The 15,880-nt window shown below is 46.2% G+C and overlaps 1 protein-coding gene across 1 annotated transcript in view; it reads right to left on the minus strand.

The window, feature by feature from the left end:
• MYO18A (myosin XVIIIA) overlaps positions 1 to 4,694 on the minus strand; it is a 768,001-nt gene extending 763,307 nt beyond the window's left edge. The window contains exon 1 of the mRNA XM_085649183.1: positions 4,620 to 4,694. The gene's annotated coding sequence lies outside the window, so the exon portion shown is untranslated. The remainder of the gene's footprint in view (positions 1 to 4,619) is intronic.
• Positions 4,695 to 15,880: the final 11,186 nt, after the last annotated feature.

Raw genomic sequence — 15,880 nt, forward strand, 5'->3', positions numbered from 1 at the left:
GGAAAGGAAATGCAGACAAAGTGACAATAGATGAGTTGAGATACGCAGATGGCATGGAAAGGGAAAACATTTTGCAAGGAGATGTGGAATTTGAACGAGCGTCAGAAGCAAAAAATAAAAAATAAAAGAAGCTGTGAGGCAAAGAGAGAAAGGGGTGCGGCCAGATAGAGAAAAGAAGAAACAAGTGAAAAGGGAAAGAGAACAACAGCAAGCAAAGCAGCAAACTGAAAATGTATTAAAATCTGCCTTCTCTCACTCTGCTTCTCCACACAGGCTCAGTCCCGGTAAGGTGCCTCAGTTCAAGGGATTGAGGGCGTGGACGCCGTGATTGTCCGCAGCGCCTCAGAAATCAGCAGAGCAAAGTGACAGGTTCCTCCAGTAAAGCGGAGACCCCCGTCTCCGTAAGCAAAGCTCAGCCGACACAGCACAAGCCCTCGGACAAAGCGGGGATCAAAAGACACCATTAAAAGCCCTGAGGCAGAACAAACTTCACCCAGCAGGCAGACCCCTAGCACCGGCTCGTGAGGGGCAGAGGTGACTTACCTCCCACACAGTAAAGAAAGTAGTAAAGTGCTGCACAGCATGTGTGACATATTTGAAAACAATGCCACTGGCGAGATGCAGCTAAATAAGAAAGTGAAACTGATACATATCACACGTAATTAACAAAGCCCTGGCGAGTCTGTGTAAGCACGCCATGCGCGCGTTTTGCTAAGACGCTGTAATTGCAAGAGACGGCCGGGGAATTCTGCAGAATGCAACTAAGCAGCGCGCCGTGCTCGTATAGCATACGCGTGCATATCTGCTGTCCGGGCGCGTGCACATGTCCTGTTCGGGCAGGCACGCTGAACGACGACAGGGAGGGAACCAAACATGCTTCCCTCCCAATAAAAAGCACGGATTTTGAAGGTGTGCCAATAAGAAGCATGGGTGGAGCTTCCACCCTCACTTTGCAAGCTAAAGCGACGACAATAGATCTCGCCAGGAGCGAGCAACGCATGCGCTGCGTCGCTAGGCGAGACCTAAAAAGGCGAAGATACCCGTTTACCTTTAGTATCTTGAACTGACTAATGCAACTCCAGCAAAAGAGTGACCTATGATAGTGAAAACAATAGAGAGAGTTGATAACAACAGCATGGCTATGTTGCTCCGTCTGTGAACTTTGAAATATTATCTGAAACATCAAGAATTGCCATCTCTGAGATGTGACGGGAAGATAACCATGTAGCATTCCTAGCTCATACAAATGCCCCTTTGATTACTTGACTATGAATTGTTTTAAGTAACATGCTAACCCCTGGTACCTCTGCTACAGTTCTGTAACTGTTTGAAACATATGGTGTAATTGCCACTTTCTAGGTTTTGTTCAATAAAAGAATAGCAATTGTTTATTTTAGGACAATGGACAAAGTGAAGGGACTAACACACACAAGATGGCACGGGCAAGGGAGAGGTGTGATGTCAAAAACTGGGCCAACATCGGTGCAGGGGCAGTAAAAAGAGAGCAGTGACAGGAAGGAAAATGCTAGTGGCAGAAGAGAGGAGACAGTAATATGAGATAGGGACATCAACTTGAGAGACGCGCAGTGAACAGCAGGAGATGGGCAGTTAGAGAAGAGAGAGGTATGCAGAGAAAGAAGAGAGAAGCTATGACCTGCAGGTATACCAGGCACCAGGAGCCCCTCAAGGAAAATAATTATTATACCCACAGCTAACAAGCCGGACAATATTTAGAAAATTGGACACTATGCTTCAGGCTAGCACCACGGATTGCTGTTCTCACTAAATAAACATAAAGCATATGAGGGTCCACCTTTTTAATCCAAGTGGCAAAACGTGGGAACTACCTGACAGACAAAATTGGAAGTAGTCAGGAACGTTTGAAGTTCAGAAGGAAGGAGAAAACATGGCTGTTTCTGAAATAAGTCCCAGTCTATTAATGCCAATATATAGCTTGGGACAAATATTTGACACTCTACTTTTTTAAATAAAAGTTTTATTGGGTTTTTCATTTAACATTTCAGCTAAACAGCAGTTTCCTAGTAATCATACATCCATAGTATTACCAATTTACATTCTTTACTAATGTTCTAGCTACTGACACTCTACTTATAGTTAGTGGCAGTCTGACACCTCCAGCCCAGAAGCACACACCAAGAAGACAAATACAGCCACGCATCTAGGACACACTGAGCAGCCAAAACTCCATACAAAGTCCATTTAATGAGCTTAGCCTCATATATGAGCAACTTACCAACCGAACCTTCTTGAAACTATAACACCTGATTCAACAATCTTAACCCTTCATGCGTCACCTACCAAAACACTCAATACTAAGTGGATTGGTACTCAGGGGTTGAGAGACGCCTCTGTCGGGTGGAAAATAGAGGACTCTAACATAGTTAATTACCTGCAGATTTGGATCAAGAATAAATATTCCCTATCTCTTCTGCTAATCATGCGTAGATTAACAGTAACATAAGTGCGGCCACTTAACACTAGATGGCCGGGTACTCACAGCAGCTTAAGTCCAATGGTTTCAACTGGTGAAATGGAGAAGTCTAACAGAGTCCTTCAATGAAGGTCCAAATCCATATTCAATACTCCCTGTCTGTACGATTAATCATCCGCTCCCACCCCTACCAATTAACACACTTCGAGCCATTGCTCATCATGTTGGCACCCTTCTGCTGCAGGTAGAACTGCAACGGACTGACGGAAAATTGGTAACTCGCAGGGGATCTGCAAAGCTACCCAGGGCCAACGGACCCTAAATAGGTAAGTTTATCTTTCAAACCTGTCACCCCCCTTATTGCTAAGCTGTGTATCCCACGGCAAGATAAGAACTCCTCTCTGGTCACTCACACAAGGCAGGAAAACGCTTCCCACATTGGCTCATAACTAAGCCAACACTCATTCACACACATTTAAGCTTGCTCCTAGTCAGGGAAGGTGCTCCAGTGCGGCACATAGGGTATGAAGCGACATATAAATGAGATCAATCTCTAAGAAGGGCTGGTGAAGTAGCACAGGAAGTGAATTTAGGGTGATAGAAATAGTCGTGCATTGAAGACCCTCTAGCCGACCGGTTAAAGCGGATGGTGGGGTGCTGGGGTTAGTTTCTGTGCTAGTGATGCAATGCACAAATAAGAGCTGTGCTTTCTTATTCAGCAGCACTGTATCAAAATTAAACAAGGTCACTGGTCAAAGTAAGTCAGTTTCTCCACCAAATGCTGGTGGTGGAGTCAGTTTTCACCAGAAAATCTAATCGAGCCCCCTGTATGGAAGAGGTTCACGGGACTAAAAGTTGCAGGGATGCATTATAGTTTTTCATGCTATTGACTTGTGGCACAAGAAGGGCCATCTTTGAACTGAGAAGTGTAGAAGGAGCGCCTGAGGTGTGGAGGCAGATATAATAAGTCTCAGATCTGAGGGGGCATAGATGTATTTTTCTCAAGAGTCTTGGGGGCATATTAACAATGGCCAGCGATAATTATCGCTGGCCGTGCTTAGCGATAATTATATTATCGCAGGCTATCTCTGGTATTTATCGCCCTGGTAGCGCGTTATTAACAACGCGTTACTCCAGAGCCATAAAAATTCCAGAGATAGCTAGGTCATCTCCCTTTTGCAGGGAACATCGCTGGTTTTCCAGCGATGTTTCCTGCAAAAGGGCGATAACCTTGCTGATACGACCCACAGGGTCGTATCAGCATAATCCACCCCCTATGTTAGGGGTGGGTAAATCAGGATTTTAGCAGACGTTAGGTTTTCCAAAATCTAATGTGTGCTAAAATCATGTGGGCTGCCTTGTAAATATCGCGATGTAAACATCAGCGATATTTGCATGGTGGTCCATCTTGGGTACGCCCAGTAACGCCCACTTTGCATCTCATTGGAGATGCAAAGTGAGGCGTTGGGAAAAAGGGTGCTAACATGCGATTATGCGTGTTAGCACCCTCTTGTAAATAGGGCGCTGGTTTTATCTCCGCTTTTTTAGCTTTGTAAGCCAAAAAAGCGGAGATAAAGCCCTTGTTAATATGCCCCTTAGTTGTGCAGAGTAAGAGTCTGAGTTGTGCAGAGTTGTGGGAGCTTCTTAGAACATAACGACATACACCGTCATGGCTCTGTGGTAAAAGAGTTGCCCTGTAAATGATGTGCACAGGTGAGTATTATGTAGGAAGAACTCGCGATTAGACTGAGGACAATGGCAATGTATCTGAAATGAAAAGGGGGGAATTTTAAGATATGAGAAATAGAAAGAAAGAAAAAGAAAGGGCGTATTACTGGGAAAAAAAAGAGCAGAAGAGAGCAAGAACGCACTGGAGAAGAAATGAAGCAACAGAGGAAAAATAAATATATGTGGAACGCTAGTAAATATGGAAAATAACTGCAGTATAAAAAGACCTGAATGGCGAGGAGAAACTGCAGATATGACAGAACAAACAAAAGCGAACACAGGAGAAATAAATGTAACCGAGCACACAGGACAATGTGTACATAAAGTGCTCCACTGTATGCGACCTTTCAGTTGAAAAAAACATACAATAGTCAATGCAGCCAGGCGCAGCACACACGCCAATCCTCCTCAATCAAAGATTGCCGAACCCCAGACTTACCTCCCTTCTCCCGGTCTTAAAAATCCGATTGACTCTGCTTTGCTATTGACCACACAGTACTTCACAACTGAAGGCAAGGAGAGCCAATGGCAATGCTAGTTTATACTGACTGACACGCTAGAGGGTTGTACTAGGAGAGGCTGGGTGACAGATCCTCCCCTTAAAGCCTCCCATTGGAGAGAAAGGAGAAGGGCCCGCCTGGAAAAGATGACACGGCTCTGGAAGTGATCGCCTCGCAATCCTGGAAGTGACCGCCCAGGTGGGCCGGAAGTCGTTGCCCCAGTTGCAAGTGAGTCGCTACTCCAGGCTGTGCTTGTTGGGGATGCGCACGCTGCGGTCTGTGCTGCCGCCTGTTGGGAAGGGAGCGTTTTCCTAACCCGACCTGTAGTACAGGCCGAGCCAGGTTGCAGTTCAGTGACGGTGTCAGGTTAGAGAGGTAGGGTCTCAGCATTACCGTGAACAATGGGTGTACCATACGGGGAGCACTGATCATCGTATGAATGCGATGTTATTAGCCCTATACCCCTGCCCTTAGCCTCGGGTGGATTTTTGTAGCAGCCCTGGGTGTCTGGGAGTGCATTGCGCCCTGTGACAAACATGGGTTGTCGCTTGCAACTTTTAAACCTGGGAGTTTGAATGTCACCGATGTGAAAGTGCTGTGCGCTTTTGCAGACTTCCTTTGTTCCAAGTATAGGCCACACACTTTGATTTGTGAGTGTATTTTTTTTTTAAATGTGTGTGTGTGTGTGTATATATATATACATATAGCTGTATATTACTTTCTATTTGTGAAAGCAGTTGAGGGGAATGCTTGTTGGAATCAATACCCGATTCAGTGAGTCGTGGCGTTATTTTAGTCACCCTAGAAAGAAGGAAAGTTTAGGGTGACCCTACGCGATTTGTACCTACTGTTCATTAACCTCTGAGCTGTAATCCAACTATGGTTGGAGGTAAAAAGCAGCTGCTACAGTGATCTGTGTGTCCAGCAACTAACATAGTATAATACTGGTGAGGTAGCTCAGGTGGTCAATGTATGTGCTGGAAAGCAGTGTGTAATCATGAGGTCACTGGTTTGAATAATAATAAAATATGTTTGAAAGTTCATGCCTTCTACATAGAAAAGCTTGTAACCTTCAAGTCTCTTGTTCAAATCTTAATAAGGTAGCATAGTGAATACTAGCTTTTATTGCACATATAGTTGTTACATGCATGCTACAAGTTCCTATTGTGGTGAGTAGTTCACTAGGTTATGCACCTACTTCGTGCTTGTGCGTTTAAGGGACAAGACACACGCTTTTTACCAAAATGCATTTTGATGTGTGCAACTTAATAGATTAAAACTGGAGTTCGTAATTAGCTTTAATTTTTGTGCAGCCTGTGAAATTTAGGGGTGCAACTAGACCAGTGGTCGAAGTGGGGGGGGGGGAGTGGGGGAGTAGGTGAACTGTGGGTGGAGAATCAGAGGGCGGGAATAACCCATGGATTGGGTCAGTGGGCGGAGTCAGAGGTGTGGCAGAAATAGCAAAATATCCCAATTTTTTGTATTTGTTTCCCATTTCGCTAACCGGTTACATCTTATTACGTTATTTAATTTAACCAATGGCTACACATGTTTATTTAAGGTTGAATATGAGTTGACATTAGAATACATTCACAAAGTGGGATATGTTTCCAATCACAGAATGTCCCAAATATCCTTAAAGTGGGAGCACAAGCCATTTGTCTCCCAGACATGGAAATTCTGTCATCCGCACTTCTCTTCCCTTTTTCCACAAGAGCAGTTCAAACATGAATGGCAAAATATCCTAGTTTGCAAATGTTTTCCACATAATTATGGCTCTAACATATTTGCCACATAATAAATACATCATCTGCTGCATAATCTGACAATTTTAACTAATAAATTATTTATAGCTCAAAAGGATAAAAAGTTAAAAAAAAGTGACTTGTGCTGCTGCGAAGTGGAGGGCCCTTTGCAAAGCTTGACTGGTCACCTTTCGCACTACTGCAGTTGTATGTTCCACTGGAATTAACGAGGAAAAATCTTTGCAGAGACTGTTAGCATGTGTAAAAATGTCAAAATAATAAAGTATTAGAACATTTGCAGCACCACTAATACCAGTGTAGTGTGTCAGAGCACTTTACATTACACAGAGACAATCAATCATACATGTGTAAATCACTGTATAGGAAATGTTACATAAGACAAAGGTCTACAAGGTGTAGGAGTCTCATGACACCCATACTAGTAGGCAGCATAGTTTAATAGTGATTGGTCTGGATTAACACAAACTCCAGAATTTAAAATGTAATACCATGGTTGGAGGTTCTTTGTAATAATCAGAATTTATTTCTACCCAAATGAACCCCCTTTTTTTTTTTTTTTTTTGTGTGTGCAACATTAGGATAATCAAAGACTGGGGAAAAAACCATAACGCTCTAATTTATACCTTGCAGTTTGCATGCAGCTCTTACATGGCAGTTAATAGCTCACTGTTCTATGTTAGGATTTTAACTTATTAGCTGCAAGTAACAATAGGGTCTCTCTGACAAAAGCAGTAACCCACTGACCCATTTACGTTATGTGCACTTTGTGATCTGCATGGCACATGTTCTTAGCAGCAGGCACATTAACCCTCTACGCTTCCTTTCCATGAGTCAGAACGTCCACAAGACAAAACGCCATCCCTCTCTACTAAGAACATTAATAACTGGAGTTATCATGAATCTTTATTGTTGCCGAAAATTGTTGGAGGTCAGGAAGGAGGCATCAAGTACTTTTAAAACCATTTTTTACTTGTAAACATGATGCCCCCACCTGAAGTCAGCGCCAGCTGCGGTCCGTGCAGGTAAGAGTGGTGGGGCCAGGTAAGGGGAGATTTCGAGGGACGACGCTGAGAGAAAATTATTTATTTAATATTCCTTCAGTGTTGTCCCTCGAAATCCCCCCCCTTACCCGGCACCTCTGCCCCACCGCTGTTACCTGCACGGACAGCGGCTGGGCAGCGCTTGATGCGGTCTCACTGCCCTAGAGCCACCCTGCTCAAGGGTCCTGTGACCTCAGTGACAGTCACTGTCATTCTATGGTGTCATGCTTCATCGGCCTGCTTGCAAGACTGGAGGTGAACTTCAGAATGAATTGTGGCAGACAGGCCTTCAAGGTTAACCCACACTTGCCACTGCTAGGGTCCACCTGCTGGTGCTAAGACCCCAGGGCTTTTAAAATCTTGTGGGTCTTCTAAGGTCTAGCATGGAAATGTGCTCCCTCGGGGGGAGGGGGTGGTCTGGTCGACTGGTCATGAAGGCTGAACCTGGTTCCCCAGTTAAAAATTCAGCAGCTCTGACCATAGTGCCACATCCTCTCCCCCACTGAACACCATACTTCCCCACTGAGAGAAGCTTGCACTGCACTGGCCCGATATAAACACCTGGATGTCACTCAATTCAAATTACGCACTAGACAAGAGCAGTATGCTGCCTAAAATTTTGTTTACAACATCCTAGAAAAAGCAAACCCTTACAGGAAATGCAAGATTAAGTAAAGGATGTGAAATGTAACCAGGAACATTTTCTCTTTACACTCATTATTCCGAAATTAGTGCGTGCTTCTAGCTCTTTGAACAACATTGTTTTTCCTGGGTGGGAAAGTGCACTATACCTGGAGGTACTGAAATACCTGCTTGATGGGTGAATTGGAAAACAAAATGCATACTGTGGCTCTGTATTCACAAACGTGGTCTTTTTAAACCACACTGCTTACGTTTTGTAAGGATATAAGCAATGGGCATTGAAACTGGCCCCTTCTGGACCCTGTAGTCATGGACTTAACTTTTCAGGCAAAAGCACTCACTAATTTCTGCATAATGAGTGTAAAAAGAAAAAGGTAACCATGTTGTTCCTAGTTACATTTCACATGCTTTACTTAATATTGCATTCTCTATGAGTGTTTGCTTTTTCTAGGATATTGTTAGTTTTTTTTAGGCAGCATATTGTTCCTAATTAGTGTGTAATTTGAAATGAGTCGCATCCAGGTGTTTATAGCGGGTCATTGCAGTGCAAGTTTCTCTCAATGGGGCAGTATGGTGTTCAGTGGAGGAGAGGATGTGGCACTATGGTCAGAGCTGCTGAATTTGGAACTGGGGAACCAGGTTCAGCCTTCATGACCAGACCACTCTCCCTGAGGGAGCACATTCCCATGCTAAACCTTAGAAGGCCCCACAAGATCTTAAAAGCCCTGGTGTCTTAGCACCAACAGGTGGACCCTAGTAGTGGCAAGTGTAGGTTAACCTTGAAGGCCTGTCCACCACAATTAATTCTGAAGTTCACCTCCAGTCTTGAAGGCAGGCATATGAAGCAGCACACCATCAGTGACTGTCACTGAGGGCACAGGACCCTTGAGCATGTGTTTATCTGGGCCCGTACTCTAATATGTTTAAGGTACAGCGGTGTACCAGAGTACTGTCTTTTTTTTTTTTTTGCAGATTCATATAGCGCTTACTCGACCCGAAGGTATTGGAGTGCTTAACATGAGCACCAGTTATGGTACACAAGGACACACTCATTTTTGTTAGGCACGGGGAGATTAAGTGATTTGCCCAGAATGACAGGATGTTGAGCCGCTGGGGCCGTAATCTAGTATGTTAAGGTACAGCGTTGAACCTGAGTACTGCTAAGAATATTCATCCGGGGCCACGCTCTAGTATGTTAGTAATGTATAGTAGTGTACCCGAGTACTGCTGAGAGTTTTTATCCAAGGCCGTGGTCGTAACTTTAAAAACATTTCAGTGAGAATAGTAATGAGGCTAAAAAATTCGATCATGTCTTAATGGTCATAGATCAACGGCGCTGCAAATGTTTTAAACAAAATTTGTATGCAACCAGTTTGTGGGTCAACTGCATTGATGTTCGGTCGAGTAGATTTTTAAGATTTGTCGAGCCCTGAATGCCCATTGCTTATATCCCTACAAAGCGTAAGCAGTATGGTTTAAAAAGACCACATTGGTGAACACACAGCCGCTGTACACATTTTGTTTTCCTATTCACCCATCAAGCAGTACCTCCAGGAATAGTGAAGTTTCCCACCAAGGAAAAGCAATGTTGTTCAAAGAGAGACGAGAAAACAAATATAGCGCTTCACTGGCAAACACTGTAAAGTGGCGCTAATGCGTTTAGGTGTGAATGAATCCGTATGGCCACCTTGCAACCACTCTGTCTTGCTTTGAGTAGTTATTTTTCATATTTTGAATGTTTTATTTCTCTCCACCCTAAGAATGCACTTAGAAATTGAAAAATATGAGTTTCCAGCAAAAGTGTTTTTCTTTTTTGGATCCATTTCACAGGGGAGCAAATAAACGAAAGGAGGAAGGAGAAGGTAACAGTTTCTTGAAGTCTCAGTTTTCACTAAATGAAGAGGGGGAACAAAGAGAGGGGCGGGGGGGGGGGCAGCTGCCAACCGCAGGAGAACTGGACAATGTCCTTGTCTTCTCTGGGCACGAAGGAAAAGACAGTGCTTTTCCTTCTCTGCCAGTTTCCAACTTCCGCCCAGCCCCAAAAGAGGACCCTTAACTATTGGCCTTGGCGATTTCTGCACCTGGGAGGCATGTTTAAAATAAGAAAGTAGGGGAGGGGACTCTACGACCACTGAACTAGACTTGAACTTCGGGGTGGGCTAACAGGTCCACCAATGGAGGCGGGGCTAACACGTCAACCAATGGGGCAGAGCTATCCTTCGAGTGATACATTGTGCATTTTAAACATATTGGTCAAACCCAATACGATTTACCAGAAACATGTTTTAGTGTATTTGACAGTGTTTATAGGCTAGTGACCGAGATCTTTAAAAGGGGGAATGTGTTATTTGACAACTAAAAAGCAGCTTCTACAAATTTCAGTTCAAAGCATTTAATAACCAGTTTTTCCAAAGTTTCATGACTACAACACTTTTTGCCAATTCTCCCAAAAATAATTCTGTTAAATGACCAAGAGCTCTTGTAATAATTGCAAATACATCTTCAAGAAGACACTCCTGTATCGGTGTTAACTAAAGTCACTTTTTCATTCTGCTTGTTAGGATGTTGCAACATATGCTTGTTTGAAGCCACATATGTGTACAAATCTCAGAATATTGATTTTAGTGGATTAAAACTCCGGATTTTGATATGTGGGACTGGTAGGTCTTGGGTTTGATTCCCAATGCATTTTCCGTTCCTTCTGAGATTGAATAAGTGCCAGGCCGTTGGCAATATTACAGCCTGTTATTTTCTCTGCCGAGAGTGTGGTATTATAAATCAACATGTTGGCACCCCACATTGAGCAGTTCTCATATGAGATGACTGAGCCACATCCATAGTGGAACAGGAAGCCACCAGACCTAAATAACTTGCAAAAAAGGTAGTACTAATGATGTTCTACCATGCAAAGGAAACAAATGTTCTGTGAAGGACCAGAACACACAAAATGTGTCACTTATGGGCATTTGTCCTGCCAAGAGTGAACTTCAATAGAAATAGTGCCGGGGTTTTTTTTTTTCTTAAGTTTCCAAAAGAAACAGTACAAGGAGGAAAAAGTAGGCAGAAGGCGACACAGTATATAATAGCAATGGCACAGGCGACAAGAGTTACCTAATTTCTTCACCATATGATCGAAGGAGAGAGAGCATGAACAAACATGGGCACATTTCAGGCATGAAGAACCGGGTAGAATTCCAAAACGCATTACTCGGGGAGTAGAGGAGCGAGGCAGGGCAGGGGGAGAACCAGCAGCAGTACTTCCAATAGGGACTAGTGTGTTGATGCATGGGGAGTCAGCCGAGGGGCCAGCCTAGTTGGTAGTTTGATGTAAGAAACGAGAGGAGGAGCCCAGATATCAGGGGGGCGACTAGCTGCAGGCATCCGATCCCAATAATGTTTGACAGTGGACAGCGTCGTTTAGCCAACCAGCGACTGTGGGCGCCGGCTTACGCCCCCAGCGGAGCGACACCCTGCATTTGGCAAGGACCAGGAGCATGGCCGTAAGTTTGCGGTTAGTGTTAGAGAGATGTTTGACATAGCCAAGAAAACATACCAACGGATCGGGTTTGATTTTCTCACAGGTGATGTGCCCAATGGTCGCACATACAGCCTGCCAGAAGGCAGAGACCTTGGGGCACGGCCAAGCAATGTGCGAGAAGTCAGCAGCGGGGGTGGAGCAGCATGCACATCTTCACAGGCTAGCATCCCTATTCTATGCAATGAAACAGGAGTGCGATATAGCCTATGCAAGCAAGCGGTAATTAGGTGACAAGCGCTTGATTTGATTGCAGCAATATAGCCAAACGTCTAGATGGAGGTCCCTGCCAAGGTCCTCACCCCACGCGGCACGAGCTCTGTCAGTGCTGGTGGGGGATGTGGAGAGCGTAGAGCCTAGTGACTAACTTACTAGGGGAGCTAGAGGTGTAGATCAACTCTAGGGCGGCCAGTGCCAGCGGGGGTGTTGGAAACATGGGGTGGATGTCTTTACATGTACCGTGAATCTGGTAGTAGAGGAGCCGATCCAGCAGCCCAATATCTCCAGGCAGGGCGAAGAACGTATCGGCGGGGTAGAGATCGGCGAAAGTGGTTAAGCCTAATAACGCAGCGTGTTTCGCCATGCCAGACATCTGCAAAGGAGGAAATGCCGGATTACTAGCTAGCGGCATAGTGTGGAGAGACCGGCACGCCTCTGGAGTCTGGCCCAGGCCCAGCACAGGCACTCCGCAGTGTCGATCTCACCCACGGAGGTCTAGGCGCAATGAATAGTGCAGTTTGGAGCGGCCAAGGGGCAACAAGGACAGCCTCGACAGTGACATGAGGTTTGAAGGGGGTGGGGTGGATCCAGAAATGGAGAAAACTGGCTTGGGCACACAGCGCTTATAATCTAAAGTCGGGAGCCCCCATGCCTCTGAAGCGCAAGGGAAGCGTGAGGATGTTCTAGGCAATTCTGGGTTGTCGACGAGCCTAGACCAGTGCAATGATATGTGAGTGCAATTTACGAAAAAAGTGCGAGGTGAGTGGAAGGGAGACAGTTAGGAAAAGGTATACAAATTTGGGGAGGACCACCATCTTTGCGATAGCAGTGCGCCCTGCGAGCGACAAGGGAAGTTTGTGCCAAACCGGTAGCTTGGACTCCAACCAGTCCATAACATGGCCGAAGTTGGAAAGCCAGAGCTCGTCTATGTCACGGCTAAGCCAGGTACAGAGGCATCTGGTAGGGCCAGATGCCCAGGCATAAGGGGTTTGGTAGCATCAGTAAGGGGGAAGAGAATAGATTTTCTCCAGTTGACCTGGATGCCGGAGAGACCCCCGAAGCGCACAACCTTTCTCGTCATAGGGCTGAGATTATCCTGCAGGTTGCGGATATAGAGGGTAACGTCATCCGCATACATGGAGACAACCAAGGCGCGGGCTGCAAGCCAAGGCCACGGTGAGTGTGGTGTTGGAGCCGGGCGGCGAGAGGTTCCATAGTGATGGCAAAGAGCAAGGGGGAAAGAGGGCACCCCTTCCTAGTACCTATCGAGATGGAAAATGGCTCCGTGACTTGCTCATTGAGTCGAATACGGGCAGTGGGGAGAGTATAAAGAAGTTTGACCTTGTGCACAAAGTCCAGGCTAAAGCCCAGGCGAGGGAGGAGGTAGAAAAGAAAAGGCCATTCTAGTGTGTCAAAGGCCTTTGTGGCATCTAAAAGTGCTGCGACAGCAGGAAGAGACGGGTTGATCTGATGGAGTACAGCAAAGATGGTCCGAAGATGATGAGACGTGGCACGCCCAGGGATAAAGCCGGATTGGTCAGGATGTGCAATCAACGGCATAAGGGGAAGAAGACTGGTGGCCAGCAGCTTAGCGTAAATGTTATTGTCGATATTAATCTTAATGGACGGTAAGAGTTGCATGACTCGGGTGGGGGGAGGAGGGGGGGAGGAGGGAGGGAGGGGGATTAGTCAGGTTTGAGGAGAAAGGTAAGCATGGCTTCCCGAAGAGAAGGGGGGGAAACACCCGCGCTCTAAAGAATCATTGTACATGACTGCTAGGTTTGGGACCAGAAGGGGCAAGTATTGTTTATGAAAGTCCAGAGTGAGGCCGTCGGAGCTGGGAGCCTTACCCCCGGGAAGGCCTGAGATGACGGCTGTTATCTCCTCCTGAGTGAACGGTTCATCTAGGTACTGCCAGCCATAGGAGTTCCAGAGTGTTGAAATATTGATCAAGAGTCTCGCGAGAGGGCGCCATACCAGTGGAGTAGAGTTGAGCATAAAAAGCGGTGAAGTGGGCAGTTATTTCCGAAGGGGACATAGTTCTGTCAGAAGGGCCATTCTGTAAAGAGGTGATATAGGAGAATGCGTGAGGTTGCCCAGGCAGATTGGCCAGGGTCTTGCTGGGGAGATCACCCTCACGGCGAGCTTTTGCCACTTTGCCTAAGAATGCTAGTTGCCTATCCGCCCCCTCATGGAATTATTTCTTTTTCCCCCGAATCTGGGCGAGCTTGTTAGGCTGCGGGTCTAGAGATTGCTGGAGGTCCAGCGCCTTGATTTCTGCCTCAAGACACTCAAGGGTGCCCCAAAGAGAGCGTAGCACACCGGATTGTTTAGAGATGCACTCACCCCGGATGACCACTTTAAAGCCCTCCCAGAGGGTGGAAGGGGAATCCACAGAGCCGATATTTAGCTCAAAGTAGTTGACGATTGCAGCACGGATCTCTTTTCGGAAAGCAGCATCTCGGAGAGCGTGTGGGGGCACTCTCCAAGCAAACATACGGTGCAGGGAGAGTGGGAGCTGTAAGCGCATCTACACGGTAGTGTGATTGGAAAGGGTGCGGGGCATGTGATCTACGGATGTAAGCCATGTAGTGACATCCTGTGTGACGAGCCAAAGGTCCAAGCGGGACCAGCATCCTTGTGAACCAGACATACAAGTGCCCTCTCGTCAGTCTAGCTTGGCATGTCTCCACATGTCGAGTAAAGAGTGGTCAGAGATGATCGTGTTAAGGAGAGAGGTGACCAGAGGTTGCTGTGCACACAGGCCAGAGCGGTCAAGCGCCAAGCAAGGGGCAATATTAAAGTATTCCCTCCCAGAGAAGGGGGCAAGGGCCCAGAGAAGAAATAAGTTGCCAAATGTGCATAAAAAAGTCCGGGTTGTCCACGTTAGGGCCATATATCAAAGCAAGAATTAAGGGTTGAGTAAAGAGGGTTCCTTCTGAAATAACATAGCGGCCCTTGGGGTCAATTAAGGATTGGGTAGTGTGCCAGGGAAGCCCCCCTGCGGAGTAGGATGGAGACGCGGCGGGAGTAGTTGGAATAAAAGGATGAGTAAGTTTCGCCCCAGTGTCGTGATTATCACCTGAAGAAGGTAGCAGAGAAAAGGTGGGTTTCCTGAAGGAATCGTATGTCCACCTGGTGGCGTGTGAGGTGCAAGTGCATGAGGGGGGCCTTGTGGTGGTCATTTAGACCCCTGATGTGCCAGGTCCAGAACGTGGTGTCAGACATTTGCTGTGCAGCAGAGAGACATAGTGATGTGTGCCAAGTAATTAGAACCAGTGAGTGGCAGAACATACAGGATGCAAAGAAATGCATTATACGACCAATAGCAAAAAACAAAGCAAAGCAAAAAAGAACAGGCCTCTAAGGTGAGGCAGCATCCCAGAATAGAACCACCCCTTCCCCCTGCCACCCACACCAACCCCCCGAATTAGGTTGAGATAACAACCCCATCCGCACTGGGGAACCCCAACTTGGAAGGGAAAGGTCACAAACAAAGGTCACAAACAAAGTAGAGAGTCATCCCATGGAGGCATGGTTCTCCTAGGCGTACACCCCTGCCACTAGGACAGGGTGACCAAGCCGTATATTATCGCGGATATCTATACAAATCAAGGTTGAAGAGTAGAGCGCCCACGCGCCGGGGGCGCATCGCATTAAAGCAAATAAGAAATCGGGCACCCGTGATTGGAGGCCTATGCCAACTGTGTGAGGGAGAGGTAAGGCAGACCCATTACATAAGGAGCTAGAAAAACCCTTGGACCCAGGGGCTAGTTAACATAGGAAATACAGATAAAATGAAAACCGGTACGCTGTAGGAGCAGGTAGTAATCCAGCCAAGTCAAATAACATCACATCAGATAGCCCGAACAAAAAGAACCCAATAATGGGGACAGTAATCCGTCATTGTCGCTCAAACCGCCATCGGCGACCGTCTGGGAGCTGGGTGGCGAAGATCGTTCTTGCTTGTTTAGTTTTTTTGCGTAAGCCAGAGCAGC

The sequence above is a fragment of the Triturus cristatus genome, chromosome 3_2, assembly GCF_964204655.1.
Source record: "Triturus cristatus chromosome 3_2, aTriCri1.1, whole genome shotgun sequence".
Lineage (NCBI taxonomy): Eukaryota > Metazoa > Chordata > Amphibia > Caudata > Salamandridae > Triturus > Triturus cristatus.